We start from the raw sequence: 25286 nt of genomic DNA on the forward strand, positions 1-25286 counted from the left end.
AGACAGCTCTATCATCAGTGCCATCCGTCTGATTTTTGATGAAGCAATGCTACGTGTCATGAAGGACTACACACAATCAAATGTTTGAAAAGTACTAAAAAAGAATGGCTGGACTGTATACTTGAGGAATTGGAGAAACAGATAGCTATCATGTATGTTTGGGGTGTATTGTGCACAAAAGGTATATCTGTAGATGACCTCTGGTCACAATCTTGGTGGCCTGTTTTTATCAAGGACATTAAGCCAAGGACCGATTTCAGGAGCTTCTCAGAATTCTCCGTTTTGATGAAAATTCAACCCGGCTTGAAAGCCTTGCACCCAACAAATTCGCTCTTGTATCTGAAATTTGGGGGAAGTTAATTGAAAACAGTATTAACGCTTACCACCCATTGACCAAGCAAAGCAAGATGCAGGTTTACTCATGTCCAACAAACCAGACAAATATGGCCTCAAATTATGGTTGGCTGTTGATGTAACGACAAAGTATATATTCAAAGCTTTCCCATACCTCGGCAAAGAGGATACGGATAGAGACAACCAACCATTTTGAGAGTATGTCGTTCTGCATCTCATGGAGTCATTTGTAAATCAAGGAAGAATTGTGACCAGAGACAACTTCCTTACGTCTCTTCAACTTGCTAAAGAACTCAAAAAAAAAAGAAAACTTCTGTAGTTGGTACAATGAACAAGATCTGCCATGAAATACCCGATGAAGTAAGGAAATCGAATGCTGAAATACACTCCACGACAATACTGCCAATACTGGCAACACAGACCATACCTTGACTGTATACCAAGGGAAGACGAATAAAAATGCCATTCTCTTGAGTACGCTGCTTGCTGAAGTAGCAATAAGCAAGGAGGGAAAGAAAAAAACTGAAACCGTGAAGTTCTACAATGCAACAAAGTACAGGATGGACGTGGTTGATCAAATGACTCATAAATATACCACAAAGGTTGCACGTAGAAGATGGACAAAGCATGTCTTCTACAACATACAGGACATGGGGGCAATAAATGCATAGGTTATCTATAACATAATAACGAACAAGGAAATGGAAAGGAAGACGTTCATACTTGTACTGGCAAGTGAACTCAAGGGAACGAAAGAGCAAGAACGTTAGGCAAAGGAAGAGGATACGGAACTGAAATCACCTAGAAAGTGGAAGAAGTGGCAAACCAGCCTCTGCAAAGGCAACAGGACCAGCAAAAACTGTGTAAAGTGCCACAAAGTCGTGCGCGGAAAATGTGCACGTAAAACCTGTCCTAAGTGCTTCTAGTAGCTTCAAATGACTTAAGTGAAAAGTAAAACACAGCTGTTTGTGAAACGTATGTGAGTGTAAAATGGACGAAATATACTAAACGTGTCTAGAAGGTTGTATGAATAGTTAATAAATCAAAATCTGTAGTTAAGAAACTTGTTAGCAATAGGAACAATAAATTTGTATGATACATTGTTGTTCAAATGAATTAGTAATTATTATTTATAACTGTAAATAATTTTTGTGATTACTAGAAATAACGTATGGATTAACAAACACTAAGAAAAGTACTTGTTTAAGTCAAATATGAAAATATTTCATGTGGGGCCAAAATGACCCCTTTCCGCCGTTTTAGGAATGTATGAAACCCCGCCGTTCTAGTGTTGATCTGGAGAGAAGCCGGGAGTCTTGCTCAACCCGTGCAGCTACTGAATAGAACACATTGAGGTGGCAATATACTAAAATCGGTGATTGTTGTCATTAGCACGAATGCTTCACAGTGTTCTAATTCGGAACCAAATGAAACATCTTGGAACAGAGTTTAACAACTGCCTTTTCTCTACGTTATAAAATAACAATGTTATCTCTTGTCCTTCAGCTGTTGATTACTTCGAGGAGCGCTATAAATCTGTATACAGAGTAATGGATGTTGTCATTTCACTAACGCACTGGATCCTACACTGGTCATACTGAGTGTGGTATGTTTCTCACTTACTCAGCGAGGATTCAGTTTCTTCCATGGTAGCTTCTACATAAAGGCAAGAGTACCAGTAAGGTAATCATACACTATGAGATCAAAAGTATCCGGACACCTAGCTGAAAATGACTCACAACTTCGTGGCGCCCTCCATCGACAGTGCTGGAATTCAATGTGGTGTTGGCCCACCCCTAGCCTTGATGACAGCTTCCACTCTCGCACGATCAGTCAGGTGTTGGAAGGTTTCTTGGGGAATGGCAGCCCATTCTTCACGGACTGCTGCACTCTGGAGAGGTATCGATGATGGTCGGTGAGGCCTGGCACGAAGTCGGCGTTCCAAAACGTCCCAGAGGTATTCTACAGGATTCAGGTCAGGACTCTATGCAGGCTAGTCCCTTACAGGGATGTTGTTGTCGTATAAACACTACAGGCCGTGGATTATGAACAGGTGCCTGATCGTGTCGAAAGATGCAATAAAAAAGGTTCAAATGGCTCTGAGCACTATGGGACTTAACTTCTGGGGTCATCAGTTCCCTAGAACATAGAACTACTTAAACCTAACTAACCAAAGGACATCACACATATGCATGCCAGAGGCAGGATTCGAACCTGCGACCGAGGCAGGCTGCGTAGTTCCAGACTGTAGCGCCCAGAACCGCTCGGCCACTACGGCCGGCGATAGATGCAATAACCGTAACCGAATTTGCTCTTCAACATCGGGAAGCAAGAAGGTGTTTAAGACGTTAACGTTGGCCTGTGCTGTGATAGTACCACACAAAATAACAAGGGGTGCAAGCCCCATCAATGAAAAACACGACCACACCGTGACACCGCCGTCTCCCAATTTTACTGTTAGCACTATACACTATGGCAGATGACGCTGACCGAGCATTCGCTATACCCACACCCTGCCATTCGATCGCCACATTGTGTGCCGTGATTCGTCACTGTACACAACATTTTTCGACTGTTCAATCGTCCTATGTTTACTATCCTAGCACCGAGTGAGGCGTCGTTTGGCATTTACCGTCGTCATGTGTGGCTTATAAGCAGCTGCTGGACCGTGAAATCCAAGTTTTCTCACCTCCCGCCTAACTGTCAAAGCACTATCAGTGGATCTTGATGCAGTTTGGATTCCTGTGTGATGGTCTGGATAGATGTCTCCCTATAACACATTACGACCCTCTTCAACTGTTGGCGCCCTCTGTCAGTCAGCAGACGAGGTCGGCCTGTACGCTTTTGTACTGTACGTGTCCCTTCACGTTTCCACTTCACTATTGCATCGGAAACGCTGGACCTAGGGATGTTTAGGAGCGTGGAAATCTCGCATACTGACGTATGACATAGGTTACATCGAATTACCTAACCACGTTCGAAGTCTGTGACTTCTGCAGAGCGCCCCATTCTGCTCTGTGACGATGTGTAATGACTACTGACGTCGCTAATATGGAGTACCTGGCAGTAGGTGGCAGCACAATGCACGTAATATGAAAAACGTCTGTTTTTGGGGGTGTCCAGATACTTTTAATTACATAGTGTATAAATGTGTCATGAGTCCTTAAAGCACTCCATCTTGAGACCACAAATCCGACCGCCATGTCATCCTCAACTGAGGATGCGGATAGGAAGGGCGTGTGGTCAGCACACCACTCTCCCAGTCGTTATGATGGTGTTCTGTGACCAGAGCCGCTACTTTTCGCTCGAGTAGCTCCTGAATTGGCATCACGAGGCTGAGTGCACCTCGAAAAATGTCAACAGCGCAAGGCAACCCGAATGGTCACCCATCAAAGTGCCGGCCACGCCCAACAGCGCTTAACTTCGGAAATCTGACGGGAACCGGTGTATCCATTGCAGCAAGGCCGTTGCCTTTCATGTCCCACTGCTATAGTGTAAACGTTCACAGGACTAAGGCGACAAGTTCTGATGTTGAACTGTAACCTTCATTAGCATTGGCGCACGGGATTAGCCGAGCGATCTAAGGCGCTGCAGTGATGGACTGTGCGGCTGGTCCCGGCGGAGATTCGAGTCCTCCCTTGGGCATGGGTGTGAGTGTTTGTCCCTAGGATAATTTAGGTTAAGTAGTGTGCAAGCTTAGGGACTGATGACCTTAGCAGTTAAGTCCCATAACATTTCACACGCATCTGAACTCAGCACATTTCTTCATTAGAATTTTACAGCTAGCTTACTAATCTAAGTCATATAGTTTTACAACACGGTGTTCGCACATTGGTAAACACATGTGGGAACTATGCATTCAGCACAGTGAATTAGAATTTCTGCTGTGCAGAACAATGTGATATAAGAATTTATTCTTTTCTAAATGGTGGGAAAAGTTATACAGTGTGCTATAGACTGCCTCGAATAGTAGCCAACATATCAATGGTTTTATCATACCTCAATGCACTCATACGTCCAAAAATATTACTTAAAACAGAGCAAAGTTAACCTGCAACATTACTAACACATTGTTAACAGAAATACTGTACTAAAGGTATACAGCTGCTAACACATAACATACTACACTCCTGGAAATGGAAAAAAGAACACATTGACACCGGTGTGTCAGACCCACCATACTTGCTCCGGACACTGCGAGAGGGCTGTACAAGCAATGATCACACGCACGGCACAGCGGACACACCAGGAACCGCGGTGTTGGCCGTCGAATTGCGCTAGCTGCGCAGCATTTGTACACCGCCGCCGTCAGTGTCAGCCAGTTTGCCGTGGCATACGGAGCTCCATCGCAGTCTTTAACACTGGTAGCATGCCGCGACAGCGTGGACATGAACCGTATGTGCAGTTGACGGACTTTGAGCGAGGGCGTATAGTGGGCATGCGGGAGGCCGGGTGGACGTACCGCCGAATTGCTCAACACGTGGGGCGTGAGGTCTCCACAGTACATCGATGTCGCCAGTGGTCGGCGGAAGGTGCACGTGCCCGTCGACCTGGGACCGGACCGCAGCGACGCACGGATGCACGCCAAGACCGTAGGATCCTACGCAGTGCCGTAGGGGACCGCACCGCCACTTCCCAGCAAATTAGGGACACTGTTGCTCCTGGGGTATCGGCGAGGACCATTCGCAACCGTCTCCACGAAGCTGGGCTACGCTCCCGCACACCGTTAGGCCGTCTTCCGCTCACGCCCCAACATCGTGCAGCCCGCCTCCAGTGGTGTCGCGACAGGCGTGAATGGATGGACGAATGGAGACGTGTCGTCTTCAGCGATGAGAGTCGCTTCTGCCTTGGTGCCAATGATGGTCGTATGCGTGTTTGGCGCCGTGCAGGTGAGCGCTACAATCAGGACTGCATACGACCGAGGCGCACAGGGCCAACACCCGGCATCATGGTGTGGGAAGCGATCTCCTACACTGGCCGTACACCACTGGTGATCGTCGAGGGGACACTGAATAGTGCACGGTACATCCAAACCGTCATCGAACCCATCGTTCTAACATTCCTAGACCAGCAAGGGAACTTGCTGTTCCAACAGGACAATGCACGTCCGCATGTATCCCGTGCCACCCAACGTGCTCTAGAAGGTGTAAGTCAACTACCCTGGCCAGCAAGATCTCCGGATCTGTCCCCCATTGAGCATGTTTGGGACTGGATGAAGCGTCGTCTCACGCGGTCTGCACGTCCAGCACGAACGCTGGTCCAACTGAGGCGCCAGGTGGAAATGCCATGGCAAGCCGTTCCACAGGACTACATCCAGCATCTCTACGATCGTCTCCATGGGAGAATAGCAGCCTGCATTGCTGCGAAAGGTGGATATACACTGTACTAGTGCCGACATTGTGCATGCTCTGTTGCCTGTGTCTATGTGCCTGTGGTTCTGTCAGTGTGATCATGTGATGTATCTGACCCCAGGAATGTGTCAATAAAGTTTCCCCTTCCTGGGCCAATGAATTCACGGTGTTCTTATTTCAATTTCCAGGAGTGTATAAGAATTTATTCTTTTCTAAATGGTGGGAAAAGTTTTACAGTCTGCTATAGACTGCCTCGAATAGTAGCCAATATATCAATGGTTTTATCACACCTCAATGCACTCATACGTCCAAAAATATTACTTAAAACAGAGCAAAGTTAACCTGTAACATTCCTAACACATTGTTAACAGAAATACTGTACTGAAGGTATACAGCTGCTAACACATAACATACTAGTTGTGTGAATCACAAATCCTAATGCCATTCTGTCTCTTGTTCTCTGTCTCTCAATTGACATTCACGAACTTTGCACACAGATTGTGCACTCACAACAATTATCGTTTGGAAAACGGAATTATGTAAGCTGCTTTATGTGGCTTGCAAACTACAGTTCTAAATTCTGTAAAAATTTTTTCGTTCAGCCACATCATCGATCTTGAATCGCACTGTCTTCAGTGATGAGTTCCCCTTCTAACTGAGCCCTGGTGACCTGTGAAGACGTGCAGTGGGAAACCAACCTGGCTCGCCCTCTGTAGCGCCCAACAGGCAGGGCTGATGGTCTGGAGTGCCGTTTCATTTCGTAACAGTAGCCCTTTGGCGGTCATCCGCGGCGCCCTTACTGTACAGCGGTACGTAGGCGATAATGATGCGCCTCGTTCCGTTGCCCTTCATGGTAACACATCCTGGGCTACACTTCAGTAAGATAATGCCAGTCCACATAAGGCGAGTGTTTCTACGGCTTGTCTCCATGCTCGGCCAACCATACTTCTGCTAAAAAGCCCACCAGTTCTCTCCACAATTCAGAACTTTTTGGAGCTTTTCGGGCAGGGCCCTTTAACCAGGTCGGGATGCTGACGCTCGAGCCCGCCGGTTGGACAAAATTTGGCACTGCATCCCTCAAGAGGACACCCGACAATTCTATCAATCATCGCCAAGCTGAATAACTGTTTCCATAAGGGTCGGAGATGGGCCAGGGCGTAACTCACCTGCTCCGTTTGTAAAGCTCTTTCCCTTGAATAAATAATCTGGTGTTCCTGAAATTGTAATCTTTTGCCTGTCTGTACATGTACATTACTGGCCATTAAAATTGCCACACCAAGAAGAAATGCAGATCATAAACGGGTAATCATTGGACAAATATATTATACTAGAACTGACATGTGATTACATTTTCACGCAATTTGCGTGCATAGATCCTCAGAAATCAGTACCCAGAAGAACCACCTCTAGCCGTAATAACGGCCTTGATACGCCTGGGCATTGAGCTTGGATGGCGTGTACAGTTACAGCTGCACATGCAGCTTCAACACGATACCACAGTTCATCAAGAGTAGTGACTGGAGTATTGTGATGAGACAGTTGCTCGGCCACCATTGACCAGACGGTTTGAATTGGTGAGAGATCTGGGGAATGTGCTGGCCAGGGCAGCATTCCAACATTTTCTGTATCCAGAAAGACCCGTAGAGGACCTGCAACATGCGGTCGTGCATTATCCTGATGAAATGTAGGGTTTCACAGCGATCATATGAAGGGTAGAGCCACGGGTAGTAATACATATGAAGTATAACGTTCACTGTTCAAAGTGCCGTCAATGCGAACAAGAGGTGACCGAGACGTGTAACCAGAGGCACCCCATACCATCACGCCGTGTAATACGCCAGTATGGCGATGACGAGTACACGCTTCCAATGTGCGTTTACCGCGATGTCGCCAAACACGGATGCGACCATCGTGATGCTGTAAACAGAACCTGGAATCATCCGAAAAAATGACGTTTTGCCATTCGTGCACCCGGGTTCGTCGTCGAGTACAGCATCGCAGGCGCTCCTGTCTGTGATACAGCGTCAAGGGTATCCGCAACCATGGTCTCCGAGCGGATAGTCCGTGCTGCTGCAAACGTCGTCGAACTGTTCGTGTAGTTCGTTGTTGTCTTGCAAACGTCCCCATGTGTTGACTCAGAGATCGAGATGTGGCTGCGCGATCCGTTACAGCCATGCCGATAAGATGCCTGTCATCTCGACTGCTAGTGATACGAGGCCGTTGGGATCCAGCATGGCGTTCTGTATTACCCCCCGGAACCCACCGACTCCATATTCTGCTAACAGTCATTGGATCTCGACCAACGCGAGCAGCAATGTTTCGATACGATAAATCGCAATCGCGATAGGCTACAATCCGACATTTATCAAAGTCGGAAACGTGATGGTAAGCATCACAACAACATATCACCAGGCAACGCGGATCAACTGCTGTTTGTGTATGAGAAATCGGTTGGATAGTTCCCTCATGTCAGCACGTTGTAAGTGTCGTCACCGGCGCCAACCTTGTGTGAATGCTCTGAAAAGGTAAACATTTGCATATCACAGCATATTCTTCCTGTCGATTAAATTTCGCGTCTGTAGCACGTCATCTTCGTGGTGCAGCAATTTTAATGGCCAGTTGTTTACATCACATCTAGCGATATCCGTCACATTCGGACAATTCCTATATGGTGTGTCTTTCTTTTAGTCTTAGTATCTAGATCCTACTATGTGAACGTCCACATTTGTACCTTACCACGAATTAAACGTGTAGTTTCACAGTGCTTCACGGAGCAGGTCAGGAGACGCCATGAGAATGAGAAAGGGGTGACGAGGAAGATTAATCCCTCTTAAACGTATGCCACACCATGAGACATAGCGACGACGCACCACAGGGCAATTTTCAGAATGGGATGGGAATCGGTAGACCTAAAGTACGTGCACAGACTGCATACAGGACGCTAATGCGACCTGCTTTTGAGTACTGCTCGACTGTTTGGGACCCGTAGAAGATTGGGTTACAGGAAGACGTGGAAGCAATTCAGAGGCGGGTTGCTAGATTTGTTGCCGGTAGGTAAACGCAAAGGCTCAATCTAGATACTGCAAGGATCAGTGAAGTGAGATGGAAAGAAGACAAGGATTTCTGGTCAGATGAATATAGGGTAATATCAACAGCAGCAGAAAATGCTACAACTGGAATAGGATTCGTTATGTATATGAAGGTAGGGTGGAGATTGTGTTACTGTGACCGGTTCAGTGATAGGGTTGTTCTTATCAGAATCGACAGCAAACCAACAGCGATAACGATAGTTCAGATATACATGCCGATGTCGCAAGGTGAAGATGAAGAAATAGAATAAGTATATGAGAATAATGAAATGCTAACACAGTTCGTAAAGGGATATGAAAATTTAATAGTCGTGGGGGACTGGAATGCAGTTATAGGGGAAGGAGAAGAAAAAAAAGTTACAAGAGAGTATGGGCTTGGGACAAGGAATGAGAGAGGAGAAAGACTAATTGAGTTCTGTAAAAAATTTCAGCTAGTAATAGTGAATACTCTGTTCCAGCCGAGTGACACGGGGGGTGAGACAGAGATTCCTAAATCAGATACTGGACTGTAAGGCATATCCAGGGGCAGATATAGGCTCAGATCACAATGTAACAGAGATGAAGAGTAGGCTGAAGTTTAAGACATTAATCAGGAAGAATCAATACGCAAAGAAGTGGGATACGGAAATACTAAGGATGTCAAGATACACTTGAAGTTCGCTAAGGGAATAGACACAGCAATAAGGAATAGGTCAGTACGCAGTACATCTACATCTACGTCTACATCCATACTCCGCAAGCCACCTGACCGAGTGTGGTGGAGGGTACCTTGAGTACCTCTATCGGTTCTCCTATTCCAGTCTCGTATTGTTCGTGGAAAGAAGGATTGTCGGTATGCCTCTGTGTGGGCTCTAATCTCTCTGATTTTATCCTCATGGTCTCTTCGCGAGATGTACGTAGGAGGGAGCAATATACTGCTTGACTCCTCGGTGAAGGTATGTTCTCGAAACTTCAACAAAAGCCCGTACCGAGCTACTGAGCGTCTCTCCTGCAGAGTCTTCCACTGGAGTTTATCATCTCCGTAACGCTTTCGCGATTACTAAATGATCCTGTAACGAAGCGCGCTGCTCTCCGTTGGATCCTCTCTATCTCTTCTATCAACCCTATCTGGTACGGATCCCAGACTGCTGAGCAGTATTCAAGTAGCGGGCGAACAAGTGTAGTGTAACCTACTTTCTTTGTTTTCGGATAGCATTTCCTTAGGATTCTTCCATTGAATCTCAGTCAGGCATCTGCTTTGCCGACGATCAACTTTATATGATCATTCTATTTTAAATCACTTCTAATGCGTACTCCCAGATAATTTATGGCATTAACTGCTTCCAGTTGCTGACCTGCTATAGTGCAGCTCAATGATAAGAGATCTTTCTTTCTATGTATTCGCAGCACATTACACTTGTCTACATTGAGATTCAATTGCCACTCCGTGCACCATGCGTCAATTCGCTGCAGATCCTCCTGCATTTCAGTACAATTTTCCATTGTTACAACCTCTCGATATACCACAGCATCATCCGCAAAAAATCTCAATGAACTTCCTACTCGGCGTAACTTCTTGAGACTAATAATTGACTAGAAAATAACAACAAAACTGTTATTTCTCAAAACAATATGTATACTCCGTGGCGGCTGTGAAATATACGAGGACGATTGCAGCGCCCCTGGTGGCTGGCACAGGAAGGCCACTCGCAGCCGCGACGTTAACAAAAGCACGCTCCTGCACACCACACGCGGCACTTCACTGCATTGACGGCAAGTGAACACTGTCGCTACAAGCGAATAGTTATACAGCACGTTAAATGAGGTTCACCAGCCAACTGTATTAAACAATTTTCTTCATCGATAAATGATGTAAAGAGTCATGAACATTTTGTTCATTTTGCGTCTTGTAGTTATAATGTGCAACAATGCAGCGTTGTTTAGGGACAAATGTCACACCAGCGACGGAATGCGAACAAGGTGACAGCACAGCTCACCGTCCAGCTAAGGGCGAAAAGGCGACCTCAGCTCACCTGCCAATGCTGGAACACGAAGCGTCTGAGACAGATTCTATCTGGATGTACTATAGTAGTTCGATCCACGAACGATGCGGGTTCGCCCATGTCGGGGCACGCACGAGGATTGGGTTGTTGACGATTCCAAGCGACAGTTGCGGTGCGCGCATGCGCGGCTTTCTCTTTGAAGAAAGCGTATATCCTGCTAATTGTGTCTCTCCTTTACTGCTGTGGAATGTATCACTCAACACCACCTTCAACGATGACAATCCGCAAGAAGTGGAACAAAAATCCGCAAAACGACTCGCTACTATCATGTTTAACGCTCGCATTAGGTACAGCATTCGGACCAGAGCGCTCAAAATATTACTGAACGCTCTTTGGCTGTCGGAGAATGCGTGATGAAGGTCCGCAGAATAAGTCTAAACTGGAGCAACATCGTTTTTTTGACTCCAGCTGTAGATTGCTGGGTTGCATCTGACAAGGACGCCCAACCCTGACGGTGTGTGCCACATCACAGGTTTGAATCCGGCTGAACGGAAGCAGTAATTGGCATCACAGCTGCGTAGAAAAGGTATTTGTACCCAGTGACGCTAATTGGCAGTTATATGCCAACAAATCACCATACGGTAATCCTTCTTGGAACATGCATACTGACGTCTGACAACAAGGTCCAGCGGGAACATTTGAGAAGTCAGTTGAGTTACCTACACAAGATTATACCGCTTCAATAAACAATGAATATCGTGTGTAACATTTACGTTGCACTTTTACGTTGGTGTACGCATAATATGCTCTACAAGCGACAGAAGTATGATTGCATACACGTTTTAAACATTAATAATTTTATTCTATTCGCTTGTGCATGAGATAATGAACATTAGGGCAACTCACTGCAGCATCACTCCTCACGAAACAATCGTAAAGACAATTTACGTGTGTTTAGTGGTGTAATTGGGATTCTCATCATGCAACAGGTCTGGCAGTCATTGACACTGAAAGAGGTTGAGAGAAGAACAATGTTTATTGCATGTAGGCTACGGACATGAACAATATTATTACATAGTCCTATGACTAAAAATGTATTCTCTGACTAGTCAACCAAAGGAAACGTTAATAGAAATTCATGAATCGTGTCGTGCTTCCACAAAACTCTGTGAACATTATTCGATCCATAATCTCGTTGTTTCTGATACCGAACTTTGAGTCAAAGCTATCCATGTGTTGAACACTGCATGTATGTCTGCTCTGATATAATGCAGCTTATCATTTGATTTTTCCTTGATGATTTTCTTTCTTTACAGGGACATATTTAATTTTTTGCGTGAGCGTATATCTGCTTCTCTATGAATGTATTTACAGCAACTGGCCTAGAGGCTCATTCTGAGACATTTAGAAACGGGTTTATACGAAATGCCTACACAACGGAGAAATCTTGAGGTGCACTGTCAGCGGTGTTGCAAGTTGTACAGCTCTGTAGCCTTACAATAGTTTACTGCATGTTTGTTTTATCTGGAAATAATTGTAATCTATGTTGAACATGTTAGTGTTATATTTTGTGTGGTTAAAATATCACACCAGCTACAATGTTTTACAAACTTGCACTCAAATTTTGTCAGACAGTCTCAGAAATGATATTACAGATGAATTTTCCAATATTTTTAACACAAATGTTGTTTTCTATGTGCATGTATGTTCAAAGGATACTCTGTATTTAAGTGTGTTTGATATATAGTGTTTTTATTATGAATAATGTTGACAAGTGTAATAAAATTAGAATTATACATTAATACCTTCAGCTTCTGATGGGCGTTGATACACAGGGTGTAAATTTTAAGTTGCCAAAGTAGAATAAATCGAAAAATAAACTTCACATATAAAATTTGTAGAATCCAAAGCTGATTATTTTCTAGGGGGACATCTGCTGGTGCTAAAATTAGCCAGCCATCCCAACCCCCGTGGGCTTGGGGCGGGATGCAACTTTAAAATATGAAGTGGGAACCCCCATTTTTTATTGCAGAATCAGATTCTTCACAAATAAACTAAGTACATTTTGTCTTAAACATAAGTTTTGATTCTTGGTAGTTCGCGCTGTAATTCAAAAAAATCCATGTTCTCTTTTTTGTGTGGCAAATGTTACAGATAAATAAAAAATACTTGTTACTCGTAGATTTTGATTCGCTAGAACAAGAACTCTCCCTTTCTCTCAATAGGGTAGGGTTTGAGAGAGAGGAATTACAGTTTTACAAATGGTGACCCAAATATTTGGTTTGACATTTATAAACACGCAAAAATGAGAACATGGATTTTTTTTAATTACAGCACCAGCTACCAAGAATCAAAACAAATGCTCCAGACAAAATGTACATAGTTATTTATGTAGAATGTGATTCTGAAATGAAAAATGGGGGTTACTAATTGAAATTTTAACGTTGCCTCTCGCCCCATCCCCATGGGCTGGGGTAGCGGGATAATTTTAGCACCAGCAAATGGCCCCCTCGAAAATAATCAACTTTGGATTCTACACATTATTTTCGTGTGAAACTTATTTTTCGAGTTATTCTGGTTTGTCAACTTAAAATTTACACGCTGTTTATCAACGGAGACGGGTGGAGATGTGTGTACCAACCGGGACTCGAACCCAGTATCGCCTGCTTACATTGCAGACGCTCTACCCATCTGAGCCTCCGAGGGCACAGAGAATAGTGCAACTGCAGGGACTACCTTGTGCACGCCTCTGTGAGACCCACATTCTCACCTTATATGTCCACACACTACAATCATAGTGTCCCTACCCCACACACTCATTACTTGTGGAAGGCACTCTTACCTAGTCCCATAAAAGTAATATGTGTGCATTCGCATAGAAGAAGAAGAAGGTGAATTTCCAGAACTATATACTTATATGGATCTGGTGTTTGTTCTTTCGGACATGTCTGAAAAAACAGACACCATATCCATATAAGATAAGTATAATGCCTAAAAGTAGGAATGATCAGGATCAAAATATAGTAAATGTGAATTTCTCATAAATATTCATTCAATTAAGCTGGAGAATGAGTGGATTTGTGCAACAAGGTATCCTTCAGCGTATGACATTCTTAAGAAAATATCAGTTCTTCAGGATGTTGCAAAAGCGTTGTAACCCACTTTAAAAACGAGGGAAGGGTGATGTTATGCAACAGTTTTTACAAAGCTGCTCTGTAACCCTATTAATAAACAATTATTCCAATGAGGAGAGCCAATCTATTTAAATTATGAACGCTTTATGGAAGTAATCTAATGGCAATGATTGCTCCCGTACTTATGTATGGTAATGGGTCGTTTTAGAGTTTTCCTGCAACTTGGGGATTCAATGAATGAAGAAGAAATCTGGGGTGAGCGCAGACAATAAGAATGTTTCTGGTGACAGCAAGTTGTCAGTCAGATATACGCCAGGAAGAGAGTGGTGTTTTCTCAACAGACACGAAAGCTCCGTGCAGTCGCCGTGGGAACGGCAGACGAAGAGGGAGTGCCTACAGCATCCCTGAATATGGAAGTTAATAGGAATATAAAAAAAGGGAGGAAGGTTTATCTGTTTAGCAAGAGTAATAGAAAGCAGATTTCATACTACCTAACAGATCAAAACGAAAATTTCTGTTCCGACACTGACAATGTTGAGTGTTTATGGAAAAAGTTCAAGGCAATCGTAAAATGCGTTTTAGACAGGTACGTGCCGAGTAAAACTGTGGGGGACGGGAAAAACCCACCGTGGTTCAACAACAAAGTTAGGAAAGTACTGCGAAAGCAAAGAGAGCTTCACTCCAAGTGTAAATGCAGCCAAAACCTCTCAGACAAACAGAAGCTAAACGATGTCAAAGTTAGCGTAAGGAGGGCTATGCGTGAAGCGTTCAGTGATTTCGAAAGTAAAATTCTATGTACCGACTTGACAGAAAATCCTAGGAAGTTCTGGTCTTACGTTAAGTCAGTAAGTGGCTCGAAACAGCATATCCAGACACTCCGGGATGATGATGGCATTGAAACAGAGGACGACACGCGTAAAGCTGAAATACTAAACACCGTTTTCCAAAGCTGTTTCACAGAGGAAGACCGCACTGCAGTTCCTTCTCTAAATCCTCGCACAAACGAAAAAATGGCTGACATCGAACTAAGTGTCCAAGGAATAGAAAAGCAACTGGAATCACTCAACAGAGGAAAGTCCACTGGACCTATTCGATTCTACACAGAGTACGCGAAAGAACTTGCCCCCCTTCCAACAGCCGTGTACCGCAAGTCTCTAGAGGAACGGAAGGTCCCAAATGATTGGAAAAGAGCACAGGTAGTCCCAGTCTTAAAGAAGGGACGTCGAGCAGATGCGCAAAACTGTAGACGTATATCTCTGACGTCGGTCTGTTGTAGAATTTTAGAACATGTTTTTTGCTCGCGTATCATGTCGTTTTTGGAAACCCAGAATCTACTCTGTAGGAATCAACATGGATTCCGGAAACAGCGATCGTGTGAGACCTAACTCGCTTTATTTGTTCATGAGACCCAGAAAATATTAGATACAGGTTCCCAGGTAGATGCTATTTTCCTTGACTTCCGGAAGGCGTTCGATACAGTTCCGCACTGTCGCCTGATAAAGTAAGAGCCTACGGAATATCAGACCAGCTGTGTGGCTGGATTGAACAGTTTCTAGCAAACACAACACAGCATGTTGTTATCAATGGGGAGACGTCTACAGACGTTAAAGTAACCTCTGGCGTGCCACAGGGGAGTGTTATGGGACCATTGCTTTTGACAATATATATAAATGACCTAGTAGATAGTGTCGGAAGTTCCATGCGGCTTTTCGCAGATGATGCTGTAGTATACAGAGAAGTTGCAGCATTAGTAAATTGTAGCGAAATGCAGCGGATAGGCACTTGGTGCAGGGAGTGGCAACTGACCCTTAACATAGACAAATGTAATGTATTGCGAATACATAGAAAGAAGGATCCTTTATTGTATGATTATATGATAGCGGAACAAACACTGGTAGCAGTTACTTCTGTAAAATATCTGGGAGTATGTGTGCGGAACGATTTGAAGTGGAATTATCATATAAAATTAATTGTTGGTAAGGCGGGTGCCAGGTTGAGATTCATTGGGAGAGTCCTTAGAAAATATAGTCCATCAACAAAGGAGGTGGCTTACAAAACACTCGTTCGATCTATACTTTAGTGTTGCTCATCAGTGTGGGATCCGTACCAGATCGGGTTGACGGAGGAGATAGAGAAGATCCGAAGAAGAGCGGCGCGTTTCGTCACAGGGTTATTTGGTAACCGTGATAGCGTTACGGAGATGTTAAGCAAACTCAAGTGGCAGACTCTGCAAGAGAGACGCTCTGCATCGCGGTGTAGCTTGCTCGCCAGGTTTCGAGAGGGTGCGTTTCTGGATGAGGTATCGAATATATTGCTTCCCCCTACTTATAGCTCCCGAGGAGATCACGAATGCAAAATTAGAGAGATTAGAGCGCGTACGGAGGCTTTCAGACAGTCGTTCTTCCCGCGAACCGTACGCGACTGGAACAGGAAAGGGAGGTAATGACAGGGACATGTAAAGTGCCCTCCGCCACACACCGTCGGGTGGCTTGCGGAGTATATATGTTGATGTAGATGTAGATTCGCGCTCTCCCACCGTCACGATGAAGAAGATACCGGGATTCATCGGACCGTGCAAAGCTCTGCTGCTGCACCAATGCCCAGTGCCGTGATGAAGTTTAAGGTCTATGAGAGCAGGAGAAGAACACGACGCACTCAGTGTGGGAGACACACATTGGGGGTCAAACGACGTCACAGATGTTTAAATGTTGATGTTTAAATGTTGATGTTTAAATGTTGTAAGGAAGCCTATGATTGGCTCGCAACAGTTAATTCTGTAGTAGCGGCGGAGACTCACGAGTCTGGCATGTGGGCGTTTCTATTGGACGAAACACGAAAACAAGCATATAACACGAGTGCACTTCTGTCTGCTGCACCACTGTAGGAGTGTCCTGAACAGAACTGGTTAACCACACCAGTTTCGTTACGAGGAGGAAAGTTGCTGCAGTTGTTATAAACTTTTCGTTGGTCGGAACTCGGAATGTACACTGCGACTGGCTCTGGGATTCTGGCACTGACAGGGCAGCTACAATTTGTGGAGCAGCTCATCACTGAGGCTGGAGCTGGACTTAAGAAACTTTCAGCGTCATCTGCAGGCATCTCCTGCACCCAAGTAGCAGCAAAGTTGTAGGCACGGGCCCAACATGTGTATATCATGACGGAGGGACTGCAAAGTTAATTGTTTCAAGTGAAAGTTTAGTTCTTCTGAATTAATTATTCGCAACAAGTAGCTGCTTCTGGTATGTGCTTAACTGAGAGAATCAGTGCACTTTTGTAATTTTATGGCTCTTGTCTTCAGGCTATCAATTAACTCTGCAATTTTCATATCTTTCCAGCTCAAATTCGCCAACGTGTGCCCATATCTGTCATTTATTTGCATCATTTTGCATTTTTATAATTATTTGTATAGGTATTTCAGTGACTAGAAACAAAGTGATACACCTAGAAACAAATCAGATTGTTGTAGTGACTTTTAGTTCCGTTTAGTAACATGACAGAAACCTTGCTCAATATTTCTACGTGAGCTGAGATACCCGTATTTCATGATCAGTTAGGCCATCTCTGTTTAATTCAGATAGTCAATTAGTTAAACATGGCACGACTTTGATTTTCAATTTCACATGATCTCATGGGCAACTGTCGGTTCACTGTGCAGGTCACTGGGTTCCAGTCTCATAGCGTCTGTGGGTTACGCTAAATTCTCAGCTGACAACTCACAGTATATTAAAGTGAGAAATTAAACAAATGAAGAAGGGAAGAAACTATAAGGAAAGAACATTGAGAGGGAATTTCATGAACACTTAAATTCAGCACGATCTATTTGCGAATACACACATATCAAAACAAGTTTTGCATCACCTCGGTTCCGTGAATTCCGGAATCTGCACAGAAAATTGGAATAGAGACCAACACAAACTTCATTTCTACCCTTCGTTTTGCGCATGAAAGCCACAGATTGCATGTTGTACCACCGTACAGAGAGGCCTGTAGAGGTGGTGGTCCAGACTGCTGTACACACCGGTACCTGTAATACCCAGTAGCACGTCCTCTAGCATTAATGCATGCCTGTATTCGAACTGTCCACAAGTTCATCAAGGCATTGTTGGTCCAAATTGTCCCACTCCTCAACGGCGATTCGGCATAGATCCCTCAGAGTGGCTGGTGGGCCATATCGTCCATAAACAGCTCTTTTCAGTCTTTCCCAAGCATCCCAAGCATAATCGACAGGGTTCATGTCTGAAGAACATGCTGGCCACTACAGTCGGGCGATGTCGTTATCCTGAAGGAAGTCATTCACAAGATGCGCACGATGGGGTCGCGAATTGTCGTCCATGAACTCGAATGCCTCGCCAGTATTCTGCCGAAATGGTTGCACTACCAGTCGGAGGATGCTATTCACATATCGTACAGCCCGTTACGGCGGCTTCCATGATCACCAGCGGCGTAAATCAGCCCCACATATTGCCACCCCAAAATACCAGGGAACCTCCACATTGCTGCACTCTATGGACAGTGTGCCTAAGGCCTTCAGCCTGACAGGATTGCCTCCAAACACATGTACGACGATTGTCTGGTTGAAGACATACGCGACACTCATCGGTGAAGAGAACGTGACGACAGTCCTGAGCGGTCTATTCGGCATGTTGTTGGGCCCGTCTGTACCGCGCTGCGTGGGGTCGTGGTTCAAAGATGGATCTCGCCTTGGATGTCAGCAGTGAAGTTGTGCATCATGCAACCCATTGTGCACGACGTCCTGTGGCTGCATGAAGAGCATTATTCAACAGACTAATAACTGACTAGAAAATAACAACAGAACCATTATTTCTCAAAACAATATGTGCGCTCCGTGGCGGCTGTGAAATATTCAATGCCGATTCCAGGTTGCTGCGTTGCTCCGAGGCATAATCCGTAGGGAGCGGTCATCCACTGCAGCAGGAGCCCTTGAGTGGCCTGAGCGAGGCATTCCATCGACAGTTCCAGTCTTCCTGTATCTCCTCCATGTCCGAACAACATCGCTTTGGTTCACTCCGAGACGCTTGGACACTTCCCTTGTTGAGAGCCCTTCCTGGGACAAAGTAACAATGCGGGCATGATCGAACATAGGTATTAACCATCTAGGCATGGTTGAACTTCAGAAAACACGAGCCATGTACCTCCTGCCTGGTGGAATGACTGGAACTGATTGGCTGTTGGACCCCCTCCGTCTAATAGGCGCTTCTCATGCATGGTTGTTTACTTCTTTGGGTGTGTTTAGTAACATCTCTGAACAGTAAAAGGGACTGTATCTGTGATACAATGCCTACAGTCAACGTCTGTATTCAGGAGTTCTGGGAACTGTGGTGATGCGAAACTTTTTTTGATGTGTGTATAATGGTATGCTACCTTCCGCAGTAAGACAAAGTTGTTTGAGATGTCTGTGAAATTTCCTTGCCATCAAAATAATATTCAACTGTACTTATATCCTATTAATTAAGCCTGTATTCATTAACTGTTACTATTTCTTGATAAAACGACTCTAATTTGCTTCTACTATATTGATCTTCAAAAATGGTTCAAATGGCTTTGAGCACTATGGGACCTAACATCTTAGGTCATCAGTCCCCTAGAACGTACAACTACTTAAACCTAACTAACCTAAGGACATCACACACACCCATGCCCGAGGCAGGATTCGAACCTGCGACCGTAGCAGTCTCGCGGTTCCGGACTGCAGCGCCTAGAACCGCACGGCCACCGAACCGGCTATATTGTTCTATTTGATGCACTTATACAAATGTTATAAGCACTTATATAAATGTTATAAACGGAAATTCGTACAAAAAGTATATTGTAATAATGGAGCATGAGTGTGGGTAAACCGTTAGCATCATGTCCATTACCAATCTGTGGGATTTATATATTCCTGACCTGAAGGGTTTTTCTTTTATTCCTTAGTTTTCCAAAATTTGTAACAAGGTTTTGTGAGGATGTATAACGTTATGACTGTGTCTTTGGACATCTTTGGATTATGTTTAGGGGAGTAGAAAATAGCGTGACGAATGGCGTAATATGTGACCTTTATATTTGAGAAAAGTACTCAGAATACTACGTAAATGATTAAGAGAAAATCTGATGCGCTTACTAATCATTTGTCATCAGAAATAAGTGTTCATGCGAAACAAATATTTTTTATGTAACTTTTGTTTTCGAAACGTTTTATCACACTGGTATTTAATGTAGTAACGAGTGACGTGAAACATTACAGTTCAGTTCCTGCTCCTCCGCGTCGATACCTTACAGCGAGAAGCGGCATTTAAGAAATAATTGTTTTGTGCTGTGTGCTAATAGGAACAGAAGAGGCCCTCATAAGTGGTACAACACTATGCACCCTCTACCTCGCACTTCACAGTGCTTTGCAGAGTATGTGTGTAGATGCAGATGGTAGGCATTGTTTAAATGAAAGAGAGATTATCTGACCTGGGCTACTGGTATGGTTCACCTCTGTTTTTGACATTTCACGAAGATGTTCAGAAAGCAGTGTGTGAGGAATAGGACCGAAAGCCAATATTGGCTGTCTGATAGAAAATAATGTTGCATGAATTTTATGTTTACACAGATTATTTCCTCCACTTCTACATTTACATCTGCATCTACATGGATACTCTGCAAATCACACGTATGTGCCTGGCAGAGGGTTCATCGAACCACCTTCACAAATATTCTCTATTATTCCAATTTCGAACTGTATACGGAATAAATGTACATATACGTCTTTCCGTGAGAGCTCTGATTTCCCTTTTTTATGACGATGATCGCTTCTCCCGATGTAAGTCGGCGTCAACAAGATATTTTCGCATTCGGAGGAGAACGTTGGTGAGTGAAATTTCGTGGAAAGATTCCTCTGGAACGAAAAACGCCTCTGTTTCAACGATGTCCACCCTAATCCTGTATCATTTCAGTGACACTCTGTCCCCTATTTCTCGATAAGACGAAACGTGCTGCCCTTTTTAGAAGTTTCTCGATGTACTCCGTCAGTCCCATCTGGTAAGGATCCCACACTGTGCAACAGTATTCTAAAAAAGAACGGACTAGCGTCGTGTAGAGAGTCTCTTTTAGTAGGTCTGTTGCACCTTCTCATTTTTCTAGCAATGAAACAGAGTCTTTGGTTAGCCTTCCCCGCAATATTTTATGTGTGTTCCTTCCAATTTAAGTTGATCGTAATTGGAGTTCATAGGTATTTGCTTGAATTTACGGCCTTTAGATTGGACTGCCGAAGGTTAACGGATTCCTTTTAGCTCCCACGTAGATTGCCTCACACTTTTCATTATTTAGGATCAATTGTAAATTTTTGCGCTGTGCAGATATATTTTCTACATTGTTTTGCAATTTGTTTTGATCTTCTGATCATTTTATTAGTCGATAAACATCAGCATCATCTGCAAACAACCTAAGACGGCTGCCCAGAGTGTCTCTCAAATCGTTTATATAGATAAGGAATGGCAAAGGGCCTGTAACACTAAGTTGGGGAACGCCATAAATTACTTCTGTTTTACTCGATGACTTTGCGTCAATTACTATGAACTGTGACTTCTCTGACAGGAAATCGAGAATCTAGTCGCATAACTGTGACGATATTCCGTAAGCACGCAATTTCAATACATGTTCCAAAACCCTTCTGCATAACGACGTTAATGATACGGCCTGCAGTTTAGTGGATTACTCCCACTACAATTCTTGACTACTGGTGTGACCTGTGCCAATTCACAGCTTTTGGGTACGGATCTTTCGCCGAGAGAACGGTTGTGTATGATTGTTAAGAGTGGAGCTCTTGTGTCAGTATATTCTGAAGGAAACATAACTGGTAAACAGTTTGGACCGGAAGACTTGCTTTTGTTAAGTGATTCAAGTTGGTGCACTATTCTGAGGATATCTATTTCTACGTTACTCATGTTGGCAACTTTTATTGATTTGAATTCTGGAATATTTGTTTTCTTCGGTGAAGGAATTTCGGAAAGCTGTTTTTAATATCTCTGCCTTGGCAGCACTGTCGCCGACAGTATTTCCATTGCTATTGCGCAATGAAGGCATTGATTGTGTCTTGCCGCTAGCATACTTCACATACGACTAGAGCCCCTTGGAAATTTCTACCATGTTTCGAGAAAAAGTTTCGTTGTGGAAAGTATTATAAGCATCTCCCGTTAAAGTCCAGGCTAAATTCCGAGCTCTGTAAGAGATCGACACTGTTGGAAATTTTTGGTCCGTTTAAAGTTGGCATGTTTTTTCATTATTTCTGCAACAGTGTTCTGGCCTGTTTTGTCTACCAAGGAGGATAAGCTCCGTCGTTTGTTGAATTATTTGGTATAAATCTCTCAATGCTGCCGATACCTTTTCTTTGAATTCAAGCCACATCTGGTCTACACTTATATTATTAATTTGGAAGGAGTGAAGATTGTCCCTTGGGAAGACGTAAAGTGAATTTTTATCTGCTTTTTTTGAACAGGTATATTTTTCGTTCATTTTCGGAGGACGTCGGGGTTACAATATTCAATCTCTCCACAACAACCCTGTGTTCATAATCAGTGTATCCGTTTTAATGCTTGTTATTAGCTCAGAATTATTTGTTGCTAAGAGGAGATGTGTGATTTCACAACCGCTTACTATTCGCGTGGGCTCATGAAGTAAGTGCTCGAAATAATTTGCAGACAACGCGTTTAGCAAAGTTTCAGATGATGTATTAAGCGTACCTTCGAGCATAAACATGTATTTTCGCCAACGTGTCGACGGGAATTACAAATCACCACCAACTATAACTGTGTGAGTCGGGTACATGTTTGATATCAGCCGGCCGGAGTGGCCGTGCGGTTCTAGGTGCTACAGTCTGGAACCGCGTGACCGCTACGGTCGCAGGTTCGAATCCTGCCTCGGGAATAGATGTATGTGATGTCCTTAGGTTAGTTAGGTTTAAGTAGTTCTAAGTTCTAGGGGACTGATGACCACAGTATCTTAGTCCCATAGTGCTCAGAGCCATTTGAACCATTTGATATCAAACTCAGGTTTTTTTAACTGTTCAGTGATTGAATCATCTCAATCGGTAAGTCGGAAAAGGGAACCAATTATTATTATTATTATTATTATTATTATTATTATTATTTAATAATGTGGGGCCACAGTCAAAACGTATTTCTTTAAAGTCAGTACAGCCGTTATACGGTTGTTTATTTACAGTGTTACATTTACACTTACACAATCAAGATTTCGGCTTCAAAGTACCATTGACAAGTGTTTTCTGAATGCAGGTTAGACGTGTTTTCTGAATGCAGGTTAGACAATAACAGTGAAATACATAACAAGTGATATAACTGTGTAACAATCCTTATTTGTAATGCTTACTTACAAGTGTTATAAACTGCTGAAGATGGCATATTGTCGTATTAAAATATACTATTAGACACATTGTCTAAGAGACGATATTTCTGATAGAGCCTTTTGTCATTACTGAGTACACCATTTTGACTGAATGACAGTTGGCTAAGTGTCAAATTGTCTTGGTCAAAGAAATTCCTGTTACAAGCAGGTGACCATTTTCTTTTAGCTTTTGGACTCCTGTGTTATTTGCACTTATTCCTAAGTTATGTTCCGACACATGTAACAGGATTTACATGCCTGATGATATGTACACCCTAAATATCGCTTCAAGCCTCACTGGTTAATTAATGAGTGAGTAGAATAAGTGATTGCACTTTATTGTATAATTCTGAATTGAGTCAAAATTACACAACTTATAGTTGGCCACGTGTTAATTTCACGTACAAAGCTGTATATTTACCTACCGAAATGTACTTTAAACAACTTCAATGACTAGCTGGACTTTTATATTTATGGATGCAGCAAATATTATCACAAGGTTTGCTACTGTTTATGTTTATGAGCAGGCAACTTCATTGTATACTAAGATAAACAGGTGCTGCAAAGATGTAACAACCACCAAAGAAAATAAATTGTTCCTAACCTTTCCTGTCCTACTGGACACTGAGTACAAAAACAAACAAAAAAAGGGACAGTGCTGTAACACCTGCTTGTAACAGGAATTTCTTTGACCAAGACAATTTGACACTTATCCAACTGTCATTCAGTCAAGATGGTGTACTCAGTAATGAAACAAAGCAGTTGGCTCTGCCAGAAATATCGACTCTTAGCCAGCGTGTCTAATAGTGTATTTTAATGTAACAGTATGCCATCTTAGGCAATTTATAACGCTTGTAAGTAAGCATTACAAATTTGGATTGTTATACGGTTATATCACTTGTTATGTATTTCACTGTTATTGTCTAACCTGCTTTCAGAAAACACTTGATAACGGCACTTTGAAGTCAAAAATCATGATTGTGTACATGTAAACGTAACACTGTAAATAAACAACAGTCTAATGGCGGCACTGACTTTAAAGTCACAGGAACTATCTACTTCAATTGTGTGACAAGATAAACTGCTTCTAACAGCAACAGACACGCCACCGCCAACTGTGTTTAGCCCATTGTTACGGAACACCATTAGGTTCTTCGTAAAAGTTTCGGCTGATCTTAACCCCGGCTTTTTCCAGGTTTCAGTGGCCATAACGATTGGAGCATCAGTGCTTTGTATTAGCATCTGGAGCTCCGATACTATCGCAACACAGGTACGACAATTTACAACTGATATACTGTTGGTTCCAGTACCTACGATCTTCCTGTGTTCCGCCTGCACCTTTTGGGACTGAAGCCTTTTTGCGTTTTCTCGAGACCCTCTAACCTGAAAAAGCACCCAGTCCACGCCACACAGCCCATGCTACCCATGTAGCCACCTCCTATGTACAATGGACATGCGATCTATTCAGCAGAGTCCGAAACACTACCACCAGGTGGTGGCAGTCGAGGAATCTGCAGCCTACATGGTCGCAAAACCGTGTGAGCCTCTGATTCATACCCTCCGCTCAGCCATGCTTTCATATCGCAAGAAAGCTGGGCGGCTTTTACAACTTTTGTTAGCTGCTCGAAATCAGAGAGAATCTGTTTCGATCCAAAGCGAGACACATCATTGGGACCAATGTGAGCCACCAGCTGCAATTGGCTGCACCCTGTGCTCTTCATGGCATCCGGAAGGACCCGTTCCACTTCAGGAATGACTACACCTGTAATGCACATGGAGTGGACATTGGCTTCCTTCCCTTCTTGGCAGCCATGTCCCTAAGGGGCCCGAGAACGCTCCTAACACTGAAATTCCCAACTATCAGTAATCCCACCCACTGTGAATGTCCAGATCGTGCAGGCTGAGAGCTTTCCTTCGAAACAGGATAGGTGACTGCATCTGGTTGAGCGACAGTGTTAACCACAGAGACCTGTCTTTAGACTGACCAGGGAG

The 25286-nt window shown here is 43.6% G+C and overlaps 1 protein-coding gene across 1 annotated transcript in view; it reads right to left on the minus strand.

Moving 5' to 3' along the window:
• Positions 1 to 25286, minus strand: part of LOC126212940 (uncharacterized) — a 483964-nt gene that overhangs the window by 43204 nt on the left and 415474 nt on the right. The window lies entirely within an intron of this gene.

The sequence above is a fragment of the Schistocerca nitens genome, chromosome 11 (genome assembly GCF_023898315.1).
Source record: "Schistocerca nitens isolate TAMUIC-IGC-003100 chromosome 11, iqSchNite1.1, whole genome shotgun sequence".
In the NCBI taxonomy this organism is placed as follows: Eukaryota; Metazoa; Arthropoda; class Insecta; order Orthoptera; family Acrididae; genus Schistocerca; species Schistocerca nitens.